At 37.5% G+C, this 18,922-nt stretch overlaps 1 long non-coding RNA gene across 3 annotated transcripts in view; it reads left to right on the top strand.

Moving 5' to 3' along the window:
• The first annotated feature begins 1,038 nt into the window (after positions 1-1,038).
• LOC306662650 overlaps positions 1,039-18,922 on the top strand; it is a 73,195-nt gene continuing 55,311 nt past the window's right edge. For all 3 annotated transcript variants that reach the window (XR_013764172.1, XR_013764173.1, XR_013764174.1), the window contains exon 1: positions 1,039-1,124. This is a non-coding gene — a long non-coding RNA (uncharacterized lncRNA). The remainder of the gene's footprint in view (positions 1,125-18,922) is intronic.

Below are 18,922 nucleotides of genomic sequence, written 5' to 3'. Positions count from 1 at the left end.
GTCACCAAAGGGTCCATCAACATGGAAAAATTTCATTGAAAAAAAGGCTTTTGAAATCCACTTCTTTCATGCCTCCCCTTGTCTTTGCGGGCTCACCTAAGTAAATTGTATATTCTCTTCTTGTTCCTGAATGCTCCCATCTGATGCTGTAAACTTTGCTTCCTTTCTTCTCCTTTTCACCCAAAAGAGGCTTTCTATTTCCTCTTCCTGTCTTACAGGAATTGTGTGCAAATGCATACACACACACACACACACACACACACACACACACACACACACACACAATTTCCTGGAATTAAATAGCAAAGGAGTTACAGGAAAGGCAACCAGATTATGGACAAAGGAGATAGTTCTTAAAGTTCTATTGACTAAGTTCCTTCTTGGGATGACTATTCCATGCTAAAATAACACAAAGTTGGGTTTCAGAGTTTCAAATGAAACTTTCCATCGATGACTAGGTTGGAAATGGGGGTGGCTATGACTCAGAGGCAATATCAAAAAACAGGAAACATAGTTTAATATGTACCTCCTCCTTCCTTAACTTGGTGTTGGAAGGTGTCCCACTTTGAACTCAAGTGAAACCCAGACATTTCAGTGCTTTTCTGAGACCTATAAGGATAGGTCTTTAAGAAGTCTACTGGGATAGTGAAGGAGAAATCTTGGAAGAAAACTTTCTTCTCTCTGGAGAGAATCATACCCCAGGAAAAGGGAACAGGGGTCAAATCTATAGTAGGGAAGGGGCAATTCTGAGTGCCACATGAGGTCCTCAACTCAGATATGCCATTAGATCAGGCCCTGCAGACTCACATTTCAGCTTAGGGGATGAGGTTGGTTAGTGAAGACCAAGGTGAAGTAAAATCTAGGCATTCTTTCATAAAAACTTGGTAAAGACAGCAATAATGAATTGCTAAGCTTCTAGAAGGAGAGACAGTCGGCACACAGTTGGCACGTTGAGGGCTCTTCTGCATTGGAAGCATTGAGTGTGAGCAGTAGGCGGAGGCTGACAGCTGCCCAGTGGAAGTGGCTCTGGAGTTTCACTGATGGCTTCTGTCTGGAGAGGGAGGGGGTCATGCGGTGTGGAAAAGGTTTAGAGGAAGAGGAACGGAAACAAAATGACTGTTAATGTAAGTTAACTGACTCTTGTTTGGGAGCACATGAGAGAGACACCCTGGGGACCTTTATAAATACTTGGGTGGAAGGGAGACACCCACTGCAGAAAACTGAGATCCTGTATTAGATGGGAGCAAGAGCCAGTGAAGCCAGGTGATTTCTTTGATTTTCTCCTTAAGTGTGGTTTTACTCATGGAGGGTCTAAGCAAACAATCAGACTCATAACTATTTCTCTTTGAAAGAAGGGAAACATGCCAGACCCTGGAATGCTTTGGCATAGGAGTAGCAAAACTGGAATGTATTACAGCTTTTTTTTTTTTCTTTTGGTGGGGGGATTCTAATCCAAAGAAAATGACCCTGAGAATATTGGCAGGACTATTGATAACTTTGTCACTCTCCTGAGTGAAACAAATGACAGTTATTAGTTATGGGGTATTGTTGGAAAATGGTTTTAATGTTTAATTTTGAAGCTCTTTATGTTTATTTCCATATACGTTCATTCTTTTGAGACTTAATTCATCCTCCGTGTTTGGTGAGGGATTCTTCACAGAGCTTGTGTCTGGATCCATTTTCCCATGCTTGTCTTCTTATACATTCTGTGTTTATCTTAAATCTTATTTTATGTTGAAATAATTGGTTTATATTTCTGTCCCCCTCCATGAGGCTATAAGTTCCTCAAGAACATGGAATAGTACATATTTAAATTAATTAAACTGAGTTCTTCACAGCCTTCATCATTTTAAGAATAAACTCTTAACACTGCCCCCCCCAAAAAAAAAATCTTAGATCAAATATTTACAACTATCTTACCATGGCTAAGATTGGAAGTTATCACTGAATATCAATATTCCTCTTTTTCAAGAGTAATAAAAATCTTAGGTGGGCATTTGGCAGCATAGTAGATACTATGCGTTTTGAGTCAGTTCAGACTTCTGTAACAAAATACCTTGGACTGGATGGCTTATAAACAACGGAAACTTATTTCTCACAGTTCTGGATGTAACAATCTGAGGTCAGGGTGCCAGTATGGTCAAGTTTAGTAAGGGCCGCTTCCAGGTTGCAGACTGCCAACTTTTCATTGTATCCTTACATGGAAAAAAGAGGATGAGAGTTCTCTTATGTTTCTTTATCTAAGGGAACTAATCCCATTCAAGGAGGCTCCATTCTCTTCACCTAATTACCTACCAGAAGCTCCACTTCCTGATACTATCCACTTTCCTGATACATTGGAGTAAGGATTTTAACACATGAATTGCAGGGGGGGGGCAGCACATTGAGTCCATAACTCTGCATTTCCCATTCCCCCTTACACCCAGGTGTGGTCACATGATGAAGTTTCGGCCATTGGGCTGATGTGTACTAAGTGCAACTTCTTATTTGTGCCAAGGAAGGAAAGGAAATTACCTTTTTTCCTCCAAACCCTACATCTTGCTCCTTGAATCAGGGATACAGTAATGCCTTTTTTTTTTTTTTTTTTTTTTTTCTCATGGTGCAGGGGATTGAACCCAGGGCCTTGTGCGTGCGAAGCAAGCACTCTACCAACTGAGCCATATCCCCAGCCCTTATGCCTGCCTTTTGAGACAAGGGGCACTCCCTGTATATGGTAGAGGTGGGGGTGGGGGAAAGCAGATAAAAGGAACCTGAGACCTTACACCACAGACGCATCATAACAACCCTGGATGCACATCCCTGAGCATGTGAGGGAGAAATGAATTTCTATCCCATTCAAATCATTGACTATCTGAAGATAAACACTGGTGTGTGATACACCAAAAAATATTCCACAGAACCAATCAATGTTTTTATTTATCATACCTTGAAAATGCTCCTGGCATAGAGTAATAAGTTTAATATCAAACAATAAATAACCACATTAAATCAGGAGCTGGTATGAAAACGGCAGACTCCCTTGGATAAACTACTAAATTTCTACTATGTTGTCTTTGTTTATTCATAATTGCGAAATAAGGGAAGAAATTCCCTTCCAGTATTCACTATTACACTGCCCATTTGTTGACCACTTAGCTGACCATTGGTGAAACTTCAAGAGGACGGAAGTCATAGTTTCTATTTGCTGTCCTTAGGTCACTCAAGTGTCCTTAGGTCCATATGGTCAATCTCCATATTACTTTCCAGAGTGGTTGGACTACCTCCCAGCTCCAACACTTACTCTGAAACTCACAGATCACATGCTGAACACTGACGTCATGATGAGAAACAAATTTTCATTTCGTTCATAGTCACCTTCTGCTCTTTGATCTCACATTATTTTTCCTCCTCCCCTTACCCTTTCATCCTCTAATTCTCTGGCCCCACACAGTAATGACTACTGTGTGACTAGCAATGGCTACTTCCATTGTCTTGTGCCAGAAAGAGTTGCTCACAATATCCCTGAGAGACTTTTGTATCCCCAGAGAATTCTGAGACTCCTGCTCACCCACCAATCTCCTTGCACATGCTGTACCGTTCCACATGGAAGTCCTGTACAGCCTAGCCAGGGTGCCTTCTGAGGCAGAGAAATGGTTAGGCCCTAAAGGGCCAGGATGATCCTACCCTGAAGTAATAATAAATTTGTAAACACAAGAGACAAATAAGGTAGAAAGTCCTTTAGAGAAAGCAGATAATCAAATACATACTTCTTTTTTTGTTGTTGTTCTTTTTAGATATATGTGAAAGTAGAGTATATTTTGACATATATACATACATGGAGTATAACTTATGCTAACTAGGACCCCATTCTTGTGGTTGTACATGATGTGGAGTTTCACTGGTTGTGTATTCATGTATGCACATAGGAATATTCTGTTGGATCTGTTCTGTCTTTCCTATTCCCATCCCCTCTCCCTTCCCTTCATGTCCCTTTTCTAATCCAATGAACTTCTATTCCCTACCCTACTTCTGGTGTGTACCAGAGGGAACATTTAGTCTTTTGTTTTTTTGGATTGACTTATTTCACTTAGCACGATAGTCTTCAGTTCCATCCATTTACCAACAAATGCCATACTTTCATTCTTCTTTTTTTTTTTTTTTTATCATAAATAAATGGGATACATGTTGTTTCTCTGCACATGGAGTAAAGGCATACCATTTGTGTAATCATAAATTTACATAGTGTAATGTTGTTTGATTCATTCTGTTATTTTTTTCCCTTAGCCCCCACCCTACCCACCCCCCTATTCCCTCTATACAGTCCTTCCTTCTTCCATTCTTGCCACCCTCCCTAACCCTCACCCTAAACTTAACCCTAACCCTAACACTAACTCCTCCCACCCCCCATTATGTGTCATCATCTGCTTATCAGCGAGATCATTGGTCCTTTGGTGTTTTGAGATTGGCTTATCTCACTTAGCATGATATTCTCGAATTTCATCCATTGGCCTGCAAATGCCATAATTTTATTATTCTTTATGGCTGAGTAATATTCCATTGTATATATATGCCACAGTATCTTTATCCATTCATCAATTGAAGGACATCTAGGTTGGTTCCACAATCTGGCTATGGTGAATTGAGTCGCTATGAACATTGATGTGGCTGTGTCTCTGTAGTATGCTGATTTTAAGTCCTTTGGGTATAGGCCAAGGAGTAGGATAGCTGGGTCAAATGGTGGGTCTATTCCAAGCTTTCTGAGGAATCTCCATACTGCTTTCCAGAGTGGCTGCACTAATTTCCAGCCCCACCAGCAATGTATGAGTGTACCTTTCTCCCCACATCCTCTCCAACACCTATTGTTGCTTGTGTTCTTGATAATTGCCATTCTAATTGGGGTGAGATGGTATCTTAGGGTAGTTTTGATTTGCATTTCTCTTATTACTAAAGATGTTGAACATTTTTTCATATATCTGTTGATTGCTTGTACATCTTCTTCTGTGAAGTGTCTGTTCATATCCTTAGCCAATTTGTTGATTGCATTATTTGTATTCTTGGTGTAGAATTTTTTGAGTTCTTCATATATTCTGGAAATTAGCGCTCTATCTGAAGTATGAGTGGCAAAGATTTTCTCCCACTCTGTAGGCTCTCTCTTTGCATTGCTGATAGTTTCCTTTGCTGAGAGAAAGCTTTTTAGTTTGAATCTATCCCAGTTATTGATTCTTGCTTTTATTTCTTGTGCTATGGGAGTCCTGTTAAGGAAGTCTGGTCCTACGCCGACATGTTGAAGATTTGGACCTACTTTTTCTTCTATAATCTGCAGGGTCTCTGGTCTGATTTCTGAGGTCCTTGATCCATTTTGAGTTGAGTTTTGTGCAGGGTGAGAGATAGGGGTTTAATTTCATTCTGTTGCATATGGATTTCCAGTTTTCCCAGCACCATTTGTTGAAGAGGCTCTCTTTTCTCCATTGCATATTTTTGGCCCCTTTGTCTAATATGAGAAAATTGTATTTATTTGGGTTTGTGTCCGTGTCCTCTATTCTGTACCATTGATCTACCTGTGTATTTTGGTACCAATACCATGCCGTTTTTGTTACTATTGCTTTGTAGTAGGGTTGAAGATCTGGTATTGCGATACCCCCTGCTTTGCTCTTTCTGCTAAGGATTGCTTTAGCTACTCTGGATTTCTTATTCTTCCAGATGAATTTCATGACTGCTTGCTCTATTTCTGTAAGGTACGTTATTGGGATTTTAATTGGAATTGCATTGAATCTGTATAGCACTTTTGGTAGTATGGCCATTTTGACAATATTAGCTCTGTCTATCCAAGAACATGGGAGATCTTTCCATCTTCTAAGATTTTCTTTAATTTCTTTCTTTAGCCTTCTATAGTTCTCATTGTAGAGATCTTTCACCTCTTTTGTGAGATTGATTCCCAAGTATTTTTTTTTTGATGCTATTGTGAATGGGGTAGTTTTCCTATTTTCTCTTTCTGAAGATTCATCACTTATGTATAAAATCGCATTGGATTTATGAGCATTGATCTTGTAACCTGCTACTTTACTGAATTCACTTATGAATTCTAAAAGTTTTCTGGTGGAATTTCCAGGTTCCTCTAAATATATATATAATCATGTCATCAGCGAACAGAGATAGTTTGTGAATTCTTCTTTTCCAATTCGTATCCTTTCAATTTCTTTGGTTTGTCTAATTGCTCTGGCTAGAGTTTCAAGAACGATGTTGAATAGAAGTGGTGAAAGAGGGCATCCCTGCCTTGTTCCAGTTCTTATGGGGAATGCTTTCAGTTTTTCACCATTTAGAATGATATTGGCCATGAGCTTAGCGTAGATGGCCTTCACAATGTTAAGGGATGTTCCCACTATCCCTATTTTTTCCAGTGTTTTGAGCATGAAGGGATGCTGTATTTTATCAAATGCTTTTTCTGCATCTATTGAAATAATCATGTGATTCTTAACTTTAAGTCTGTTGATATGGTGAATGACATTTATTGATTTCCAGATGTTGAACCAACCTTGCATCCCTGGGATAAAACCCACTTGATCATGGTGCACTATCTTTTTAATATATTTTTGTATGCAATTTGCTAAGATTTTGTTGAGAATTTTTGCATCGATGTTCATTAAGGATATTGGTCTGAAATTTTCTTTCCTTGATATGTATCTGTCTGGTTTAGGTATCAGGGTGATTTTGGCTTCATAGAATGAGTTTGGGAGGGTTTCCTCCTCTTCTATTTCATGGAATACTTTGAGGAGTATTGGAATGAGCTGTTCTTTAAAGGTTTTGTAGAACTCGGCTGAGAACCCATCTGGTCCCGGGCTTTTCTTTGTTGGTAGGCTTTTGATGACCTCTTCTATTGCATTACTTGAAATTGATTTATTTAAGTTGTGTATGTCCTCCTCGTTCAGTTTAGGTAATTCATATGTCTCTAGAAACTTGTTGATGTCTTTGAGGTTTTCTGTTTTGTTGGAATATAGATTTTCAAAATAGCTTCTAATTATGTTTTGTATTTCAGTCGTGTCTGTTGTGATATTTCCTTGTTCATTCCGAATTTTAGTAATTTGAGTTTTCTCCCTCTTTCTCTCTGTTAGTGTGGCTAAGGGTTTATCAATTTTGTTTATTTTTTCAAAGAACCAACTATTTATTTTGTCAATTTTTTCAATTGTTTCTTTTGTTTCAATTTCATTGATTTCAGCTCTGATTTTAACTATTTCCTGTCTTCTACTACTTTTGGTGTTGGTCTGCTCTTCTTTTTCTAGGGCTTTGAGCTGTAGTGTTAAGTCATTTATTTGTTCTTTTCTACTTCTTTTGTTGAATGTGCCCCATGAAATAAATCTTCCTCTAAGTACTGCTTTCATAGTGTCCCAGAGATTTTGATATGATGTGTCTTTGTTCTCATTTACCTATAAGAATTTTTTTATTTCCCTCCTGATGTCTTCTGTTATCCATTCATCATATAATAGCATATTATTTAATCTCCAGGTATTGGAGAAGTTTCTGTTTTTTATTCTGTCATTTATTTCTAATTTCAATCCATTATGATCTGATAGAATACAAGGTAGTATCTCTATCTTCTTGTATTTGCTAACAGTAGCTTTGTGGCATAATATATGGTCTATTTTAGAGAAGGATCCATGTGCTGCTGAGAAGGAAGTGTATTTGTTCTTTGTTGGATGGTATATTCTATATATGTCTGTTAAGTCTAAATTGTTGATTGTGTTATTGAGATCTATGGTTTCTTTATTCAATTTTTGTTTGGAATATCTATCCAGTGGTGAGAGAGGTGTGTTAAAATCGCCTAGTATGATTGTTTTGTGGTCTATTTGATTTCTGGAATTGAGAAGGATTTGTTTGACGTAAGTGGATGAGCCAATGTTCGGGCATAGATATTTATGATTGTTATGTCTTGCTGATTCATGCTTCCTTTAAGCAGAATGAAATGTCCTTCTCTATCCCTTCTAACTTTGGTTTGAAGTCCACATTATCTGAAATGAGGATGGATACTCCAGCTTTTTTGCTGTGCCCATGTGCATGGTATGTTTTTCCCCATCTTTTCACCTTTAGTCTGTGGGTATCTCTTTCTATGAGATGAGTCCCTTGCAGGCAGCATATTGTTGGATTTTTCTTTTTAATCCAATCTGCCAGTCTATGTCTTTTGATTGATGAGTTGAGGCCATTAACATTCAGGGTTATTTTTGTGATGTGATTTGTATTCCTGGTCATTTGACTCATTTTTGTTTTTTGACATGATTTGGTTTCTCCTTTATTTGGCTATTCCTTTAGGCTAGTTCCTCCCGTTGCTGATTTGCATCGTTGTTTTTCATCCCTTCCTCATGGAATATTTTGCTGAGAATGTTCTGTAATGCCGGCTTTCTCTTTGTGAATTCTTTTAGCTTTTGTTTATCATGGAAGGATTTTATTTCGTCGTCAAATCTGAAAGTAAGTTTTGCTGGGTATAAGATTCTTGGTCTGCATCCATTTTCTTTCAGGGCTTGGTAAATGTTGTTCCAGGCCCTTCTAGCTTTTAGGGTCTGGATTGAAAAATCTGCTGATATTCTTATTGGTTTCCCCCTGAATGTAATTTGATTCTTTTCTCTTGCGGCCTTTAAAATTCTGTCTTTATTTTGTATGTTAGGCATTTTCATAATAATTTGCCTTTGTGTGGATCTGTTGTAATTTTGTATATTTGGAGTCCTATAAGCCTCTTGTACTTGGTTTTCCATTTCATTCTTCAGATTTGGGAAATTTTCTGATATTATTTCTTTGAATAGATTGTTCGTTCCTTTGGTTTGTTTCTCTAAGCCTTCCTCAATCCCAATAATTCTTACATTTGGCCTTTTCATGATATCCCATAATTCTTGTACATTCTGTTCATGATTTCTTACCATCTTCTCTGTTTGGTCAACTTTGTTTTCAAGATTAAATATTTTGTTTTCAATGTCTGAGGTTCTGTCTTCCAGGTGTTCTATCCTATTGGTTATTCTTTCTATGGAGTTTTTAACTTGGTTTATTGTTTCTTTCATTTCAAGGATTTCTGTTTGTTTGTTTTTTTTCAATATCTCTATCTCTTTATTGAAATTATCTTTAGCTTCCCGTATTTGTTCTTTTAACTGTTGATTGGTGCGATCATTTAATGCCTGCATTTGCTCTTTCATCTCCTCCTTCAATGCCTGCATTTGCTCTTTCATCTCCTCATTTGCTTCCCTGATTGTTTTAATTATGTACATTCTGAACTACCTTTCTCACATTTCTTCTGCTGTGCTGTCATTGGGTTTTATTGATATCATATCTAGGTTTGTTTGGGTCATTTTCTACCCTAGTTTTCTCATATTGGTCAGATATCAGTGGGACTCTGAGATATTGCAGATTTCTTCTTTGTCTTATAGTGTCCCTGTAGATTTCCAGTATATCACCTCCCAACCTTCAGTAGCCTGAAGTCTTGGAGGAACTTCCCCAGCCCCTGCCTGGGGAAGCCAGGCTGCTAGGGGGAAGCCTCTCCTTGTCCTGCCTTGGTCCCCGAAGCCAGGACCCGCCGCTGGTTTCAGGGCTTGGGGTTGGCTCTGTGCGGAAAAGTTCTCACTAGGCGGCCTGTTCCAAGAAGCTGGCTGTAGATGGAGCCTGCCGCCAGAGGGAGCAGGGCTGTTTGGGGAAGTCTGTGGCTGCCCTTCCCTGCTCCAAGAAGCGGCCCCTATCCGGGCCTGCCACCCGGGCCCAGCTTCACCCGGTGGGAGACACTTACCCCGTGGCTCTATGTTGGTCCGAGTCTCTCAATACCTCCCCTTCTTGAATCCTGGGTTCTGGAGCGACGTGAGATGCAATCGCCCTCTAGTTCGCCATCTTGGATCCCCTTTCATTCTTTTTTATGGCTGAGTAGTATTCTATTGTGTATATGTATCACGTTTTCTTTATCCATTCATTTGTTGATGAGTACTTAGGTTGTTTCTATAGTTTAGCTGTTGTGAATTGAGCTGCTATAAACACTGATGTGGCTGCATCCCTGTAGTATGCTGATTTTAAATCTTTAGGGTATATGCCCAGGAGAGGGATAACTGGGTCAAATGATGGTTCCATTCCAAGTTTTCTGAGGAATCTCCATATTGCTTTCCAGAGTGGTTGGACTAATTTGCAGTCCCACCAGCAATGTATGAGTGAACCTTTTTTCCTACATCCTTGCCAACATCGAATGCCTAATTCTAAGGACAGAAGGGACATATTGAGTAAGTGACCAGGCTCAAGAATAAGAAAAATAATGCAAACTGTTCAAATTGGAATAAGATCAGGATTCACATGCCTCATACCATTACAAGTGGTTTGATGGAATGTAATGAAATCTGGATTTGTTGCTTCTGATTTTCTATCTGAGGTAGAGAGAATGACTTATTCATGGAATGCTACTATCACCAATCTGGACAAGGACCTCCTCTTTTGTTTGGTTCTTTTACTTCATTACCCTTGATCCCCATCCCTATTCTCCTCCCCAGTGTAGGAATTCATTCTAGTTTACAAGCAATATATATCCTTGGATATGTCTATATCCTTGGAAAATGGCACATAATTTAGAATTCAAGTTAGAGTTAGTCGGACTCAAACAAGGCTTGTCACTGGTCTTGGTTGGAATTAGTGTTCATATGTTTCACACCACTTCGGGTTTTTTGCTGGAAATGTGGTAAAATATTTTGTATTGTGGGTTTTGTTTTGTTCTGTTTTTTTGATTTTGTGGTTTGTTTTTTATAGCTAAGGTGGGAAAAGATGAGTTACTCATGGCATGTCATCAAGTCTTTGCAAGGACTCTTACTTGGCTTTGTTCTGTTTTGTTCCTTTATTCTTGATTCCCTCCCCTATTCCTTCCTCTGTCATAAGTACCTATCCCAGTATGTAAGCCATATATGTCCTTGTATACGTCTTTATCCATGTAAAATATGTGGTATCATATTTGTATTTATAATTTGCAAATTCAATATTTATGTGAATTAATTATGGGGAAAGACTAAGTTAAGTTCCAGCTAATTTAGGTAGGACCCACACCTCCTGGATTCGATGGCTTCATTGTTAATAGTGAATATGTCAAAATGAAGAAAGCATCCTGTGCTTCTGGAATGGAGGGGAGTTCTCAGAACTCTGTAGGCTTCTGGAAACATTCCCACTCCTTCTTCTCCCATTATACTCACTACAGTTTGCCAGAACTGAGGCCAACAGAGCTAATCCCACACATCTTGTAGTTTTTCTTTTTCTTTCATTTAATACACTGGGCTTGGAGATGCCTATGGACTTTCACATCAACAATTGTAAAGGGACCGAGATTTTACCCTACTGGCCACAGTTTCATGAAAGCTGGCATAAGACATGAGACTTCTAAGACAGAAACAAAGGACAGTTTATTATTCATAGCAATAACAGTGGCCATAGTATCATCATTTTTCTTGAGCTAGTTCCATGAAATCTAATTTCTGGTGTGAAACAAAGAAGGTCAAGTGACACCTGCAAATATGGGGGAGAGAAACCCCGAGCTTAAGGAAAAAAAAAAAAAAAACAACTTTTTAAATGGTTAATAAGCCTACCTGATCTTTGCCCTAAAGGAAGACATTATTTTTGATCATAGGACAACAAGATAATTTGCCTTTTATTATTTCTATTTTCCAAAGATGTTTACTCTACAATATCCTTGAAAAGGTAGTTCAGAACAAATGTAGCCTGCTTGCAAGACATACAAAACCTAAAACACCCTTGGAGGATTTTTGCTCAAACCTACTTCCAAATAATTTTCACTTCCCTCCCTAAATACTCTGTCTGTGACTCTTGTACCATTGGATAACACTTTCTCATTGCTCTCATCTACAAACCCTAGGCTGTTCTCTTTCAATGTGTTCATTATTCTTTAAATGCCCCACTATTTTGGTTCCATGGGCTCTTCTCCTCCAGTGAGCTTAAACTTTATTCCATTTTCTGATTACTTGTGAAGTTGATTGTTATGGCAAATAACATTATGGGATCTGTTATATTTTTAGTTGAGTGTTGCTGATGCAGAGAAACAGTATTGATTTTTGTGAGTGGACCTTGTATCTGGCATTTTTGCTAAATTCTCTTAGCAGTTCTATAATCTTTCTCTTGATTTAGTCAATATTATCTCAATTGCAAAAGAAAAAAATAAATTAAAAAAAAAGGGGGAGAAAGGAAGGAAGGAAGGGAAGGAAGGAGGGAGGAGGGATGGAGAGGGAGGCAGGAAAGAGAAAAAAAAAGAAAAAGAAATTGTGCACTTTCTCCAAAACATTAGGAAAAACCAATTATCTAGTGACCAACATACAGTTTTATGGAGCATGTTGTAAAAATCATTTGGTCTAATTTAATGGCACAGGTAGTGTCTGCTTTGCATCTCAATGATCAGCAGCTTAATTCTGCCAAATCAATACCTACAATTACCTTTTGCTTTCTTATTCATATGCTCATTCCTTTTTTGGCTATATAATTATAAATGTTTTTTGAATGTATAATGTTACAAAAGAGCAGTACTGCTTCTACAACTTTGTATCAGTGGGCAGAGTAGTAACTAGTACTTTAGCTTCATTTTGAATAGCCACACTTAATCTCTGAACATTCTCACCAGTACTCACAATAGGAAGAAAATTGAAACCCATGGTTTAGAGGGAGAAAAGCCCTCTTGAGTAGTTTCCTAAATGGTGACTTATCAAAAACACCCAAGTCATAGTGATAGTTGTTACTTGATGATCCAAATTCATTTCTCAATAAGAGTTTCAAGAGATTAATTGCATCAAAATATACACGTCGCTTCCTGAATTGAACATCTTCAAAATCAAATTTGCTCTATCCAAATAAACTTGGAAAAGATTTCATGCAAACAGATGATTTTAGAAGCTGGGAATTTCCCTAAATACTCACAAGAAATCTAGCTGCCTCTAAAAACAAGTTTCTGAAAATGATCAAATCTATTGGAATAAAATTTTTTTCACATCTAAAAAGTACAAGTAATCACTTAGTTAATAATAATTTCTACCAGAATAATTTCATGGTACTTGGTAAAATTTGAGCATATGTATTTAAACCACACCTAACAGATTTCACCTGAAGTTTTTCATAAGTTAAATGGAATTCAGAGCCACATAATCCAACCAGGACACCAAGATTAAACCTTACTGAAGGGAACAGAATTCTCTGTATTTATCACATGAAGCAGAAGGAAAGACAAGTTTATAGCAATGGAATAATCTCAGCTGCTCTTAAGGTAAACATGACACAATATAAAATACAATGGTTTAGCAAAGAGGCAGGAATTTATAACAAAAACAACTTTATGAAAGTGATCTTGTTAATCTATGGGGGAAAACATAAAATATAATGAAAATATTTTTAAACAAAACAACAGAGTAGTAATTTGATGCAAAATCAATCATTAAAGTCAGCAGGGTTGTCAATGGAGTTAATTCATTTGAGAATGTATGTATCTCGATGATATCACAAATTCCATGTAACAATTACATGTACCAGTGAAGTATTCTCTCTTCCTTTCCTTATTTATTTATTTAGATACCCAGGATTGAACTCAGGGGCACTCAACCACTTAGCCACATCCCCAGTCCTATTTTGTATTTTATTTAGAGACAGGTTCTCATTGAGTTGCTTAGGGCCTTGCTGTTGCTGAGGCTGGTTTTGACGTCATGTTCCTCCTGCCTCAGCTTCCAGAGCCACTGGGATTACAGGTGTGGGGCATCTTGCCCAGTTTCGATTTTTTACTTTTTAAAAATCTTTTGCACATAGTGCAGTGCACAGGTATGTAGCAGGTGTTCCATCTTGGAAATGCTTTGTGTTTTAAAGTAAGGTGATGAGTTATTTAAGGCTTTAAGTTTTTTCTAGATATATTCATTATCATTGCCTTTGGTTATCTAATAGACATGATTTATTCGCAAGAACCGCAATGTCCTGAATTAGTTCCGTCTAGACCAATTATTCTAACCCCCAACTTCGACTTTTAACTCTGCCAGATGCTATTTGACAGTAGATTCCCCAATACTGAAAATCTTGCCAAGTGCACATTATGTTGTTGCATAATTACAGCTTTCTAGCACTCAGTATGGTATTATTAGCTCAAGCTGTAGCTCATTTAGTGTACATAATTATAGCACACTCAGCAGTGAGCACTGACCTACGGGGGGGGGGGGGGGGGAGTTCTGGCATTATTTTTATCTACTTTAATTGATGATACATATAGTTTTTACCAGTACTCCAAATTTTGAGAAAGTTTGATACATTGATTTTGCAAGCATCTTTTTGAATAACTAATGTTGCACTGATATTTTAGAGCTATTATTTTTTCCTATGATGATTGAATACTACTATTATTTGAGCAATGTTTCAAAAATTTTTTGGTTCTTTTCTGTTATGGGTACCTAGTGGAAAATGAGAAAGGGCAAATGGTACAAAAGTGTGCACATCTTTAAAAATTGTTCTACTGGAGAGTAATATAGCTCATTATATTTTCATAGTGCCTAAGACACAGTCATACTCCAGTAACTTACTTTTCTTTGTTATCATTATATTCATATATTTTATTAATATATAAATACCCTTGAACAGACACAGGTAAGCAAGGTATTCTGAAGATGAAAGCCACAGCTAAGGAGCTCTTTCCATTGCAAATACATATAAAGTAACTGTCATGGATCAACATTGTTCTGGTTCCTGGGGAGGAAGTCTGTAAGGAGCTTGGAGGTGGAGATGAGGAAGGCTTGGGCTGCTTGGGCATTTCCTCTCTAGCTGGCCTTGCTCTTATAGCTCCCTCGTCACTATTGAACATCTCAGCTGGGCTACCTTGTTTTTGCCTATATCTTTCTCTTGGATTTAATTGCAATACAAGAAAGGTTAAGACTTAACCTAAACACATGGCACTTAAACCTCTCAATATCAATAGTCGAAGAACTTTAATTTTTAAAAAGAAAATGTTTTGAAGTCTATTCTTTTACCTTCCCATAGAGAATTATCATAAATAACCACAGTTAATGACTTTGACATATTATTTCACACTCACAAAACTCTGTGAACCTCAAGAAGAAATTTCTTTAATTGTGCATTACATATCCCATTTTATTCTAAGCACTTGATATTTTAATTCAATACTTTTAAAGAAATAAACTTCAGTTTTCAAACTAGTCATAATTCACATTTTAACAATGTTCATTTAAATATTCCAAAAATGAAAGCCATGGCTATTTCAATATTAAGGATCTCCTTCCATCTCCAAAATACAGATAATAGCAATTTTTATTTAAGTGGTTGAAAATTTATATGGTTGAATTACTTTAATTCAATAAAGGGCAAGAAAATTACATAAAAAGATTTTTACCAGTGTAATCAGTTAATAATGATATAGAGGACTTTTATTTTAAGTGAGCATTTTCAGAGACTTTGATCTCACCAATAATACATATGTACACATATGATTTTCTTAAGGCTAAACCATTGGTAATAGGGTTCTTAAAATATCTTGATATTTCCCTTACACAGGTCTTGTGACCATGATAGAACCAAATAAACATTATGGAACTGAGTGATGTTACATAAGCAAATCAGGAGTCTCCTGATGGGTGTCTGGGAAGCACAGAAATGCCAGAACTGTTGGAGACTTGGAAATCAGTCCCAGCAATGTCATTTACAAACAAAGACACTAAGCTCAGAGAAACCAATCCAACTTAAAATACTCAGACTGTCTGTAAAGGTTAACCTAATGTAATAATAATCCAAGAGATTATTGAAAGGATAATCTTTTAATTTGAATAAACAAATAGTCAATTTGTGGTTTGAAAAGAGAATTACTTATACAGTGTTCACCTAGACCACACCAAATACTGTCCTAGTTGTTAAAGACTACAGTCTTGAAATGTTTAATAAGAATTCAACATATTCACTTAAAAATTTTTTTAAAAATCTGTTGTGGGGGGCATGGTGGCTGACACCTCTGATCCCAGTGACTCAGGAGACAGGCAGGTGGATGGAAAGTTTGAGGTTAGCCTGGCAACTTAGCCACACCCTGTCTCGAGATTAAACAAAAAAAAAAACAAAAAAAAAAAAAAATAAAATAAAATAAAAGAAGAAGGAATGAAGATGTAGCTCAATGGTAAATGTCCCTGGGTTCAACCCCCAATGCCAAAGAAAAAGAAAAAAAATTATAGGAAGCATGTGTTTTAGACACTCTGAATGATTTAAAGATCTATTAAAAGGAAGGAGGAAGGAAGGGAAAGGGAGAGGGAGAGGAAAGAAAAAAGACAATTCCTGCCTTCAAAAAATTTGTAACTGGAAAGACAGTATTGCTATTGTAACACTGTTTACATCTCCACAAGCATTTCTACGTTATGTGTCTTTACCTACATTAAGTGAAAAATTCTTTGAAGACAGGGAGCATATCTTGTTCACTGATTTATCTCCTGGAGTACCTTCTGTTAATTGCATTTGTTGTGTAAATGCTTCTTTTACATACCATTTCAGATGCATTAATGCATATCCAATAAATCTTGTGCATAAAGAGTAAGTTGGCTTTTAGAACAATAACATGCATAATATGTGAAAGAAAAGTGCAGGATGAAAAATTCATTAAAATTTTAGATTACAAGTCAGTATTTTTCTTGAAATGAGTAAAGACTGATTTTGGATATATACTCATTGAACACTCTTGCTAAAGCCATTGAATTATGAATCTGTAGCTAAGCTGGCACTCTCAATTGAAGACAAATGCTTTGATTATGCATGCCTTTGTTTAATACCAGGTTGGGAAGGGAATAACAGAAAAGCAAGAAGGGGTGTTGCAAAGCAGATGAGGTTCTTGGAGACAGGTGATCAGTTGACAGGCATTTGGTCTGTCTAAAGGAGGAAGAGGAAGGGATGTGTGTCATAGGGAAAGACTCTTTGGAATAAGCCAGAATGGATGGCATAAGCAAAGTCACAGAGGTGACAGGGTCAGTGTACACTTACCCTGGTAGAGACTTAGGCACCATTTGGGCTACCAATTCTGTCTGACTCATGGTTTCTGCTTTACTTGATGTCCCAGAGTGCTTTTGGTATATTCCCTAATTCCTGAAGTCACTTTAGAACCAAGTCTCAGTTGGCTCTTGTCAGCGCTACTCCTCCTACACTGCCACCAAATTTCTGGAGTTCTCTCACCACACCCTAGAGTGTGCTCACTGGCCTTTTCCAAATGCTTTCTACTTCCCAGTCTCGTTTTCTGGGCATCTGGGTGAATGAGAATAAGTTAATTTAATCTTCTCTTAACTTTGGTCCACTTAGAGAATAGGAGATAGAAAATCCACCACACTGGTTTACTGTGAGGATAAAACCAATGATGTCTGTAAATTGCCTCACACAGTGCCTGACACATGTGACTTCTGTTCCCCTTCAGAACTCCGTCCACTACTTGGGACTCCAGTGCTAATTGGTGTTACCATTAACTTCACCCCCATACACACCCAGGCATGGGGACTACTCTTGAAATACCACCCATTTTTGTTGGTCTTCTCTCCATTACCCTCACTCTGCTGCAGAATGGTATTGCTGCCTGAATGAGGCTCTGGTCCTGGGCTTATGATGCCTGCTCCATCTCTCCAGCAGGAGGACCTCATAGCTTGCGTTGGACCCTCCCAGGCTATAACTCCTTGATGACTAGTCATGTCCTGAAATAAGACACCAGGAACTTTTTGTCTGGAAAAGAGAAAATTTAGGGACACTTAGATCTGTTTCCAAATATTTGAAGGCCTGACTCATAAACAAGGAATTAGACACAGGTTTCTAAAAGCTTTTATGCCATGGATCCCTTTGATGGTCCAGTGAAGCTAATGGACCCTTTCTTAGAATAATGTACACAGAAGATTACAAAGAAACCAATTATTTTAAAATGCAGTTATTGAACTATTTTTAAAAACAAGTTTGTGATACAGCAACTTTTTTATTTATGCAAATAACATGTAATAATAACCTCTGAAATTAAAAGGTTGTACTGAATATAAATGATATTTCAAGATTTCTGAGACAACTGCAAAGCAATACAAAAACATTTGTGATTTCTGTTATTGATAAAGTCATAGGAATGGTTAATACTATTGTGGTTTGGGTCTCCATTTTAATAAATGAAAAAAAAAATTAGTCGGAGGGAAGTAAAAATAAAGATGTTATTTCTTTCCCATCTAAGTTCACTGACCCCTGAAGTGTATCCGTTGATATTCTTGGCCCACGTCTCTCCTTCAGCCATCCTCACCTTACCCTCATAAAGAGTATAAAGGACTTTATATCAGGCTCATTCTGTAACATTCAAAAGAACAGAATTAGTCTCAGTGGTTCCAGATTATAAAGAAGGCAGATATCAGCTCATCACAATGAACTCTAACAATTAAATATTCTCAAAAATAATTGTCCACTTAGTGAAGGAATGTTTTTAATCACTGGAAGTATTCAAAAGAAGCTAAGTACTACTGAATTAGGGGACTTTGTATTAGAGGGAAAATTGGATTTTCACTTACATAAATTATAACGTGAGCAATGCTTCCTCAAGATGGACAAGACAGCCATCAGTCCTCCCAACACCTGCCAGTCACTGTGCAAGGTGCTGTATACTCATGGACAGGGACACACTAAGCCTATGAGGCACAGAGACAAATATCTAAGAGGTTAAAGTATAACCCCAAAGTTCCCATCTGTAACATGGAGTTAATAATACTTACTGGTGGGCTGGGGCGATAGCTCAGTTGGCCTTGCAAGCACAAGGCCGTGGGTTCAATCCCCAGCACCACAAAAAAAATAAAATAAAATAATAATAATAATAATAATTACTGGTTGTTATTAGAACTTAAAAAAAGATAATGTGTATTAAGTGTACATGTTAGATGATCAAGGATAATGATTCTAAGTGTTTTACATGTATTACCTAATTTCA

Source organism: Sciurus vulgaris (genome assembly GCF_902686455.1).
Source record: "Sciurus vulgaris genome assembly, chromosome: 5".
In the NCBI taxonomy this organism is placed as follows: domain Eukaryota; kingdom Metazoa; phylum Chordata; class Mammalia; order Rodentia; family Sciuridae; genus Sciurus; species Sciurus vulgaris.
Note: the sequence above shows the minus strand (reverse complement) of the source record. Positions and strands in the feature narration are given on the sequence as shown.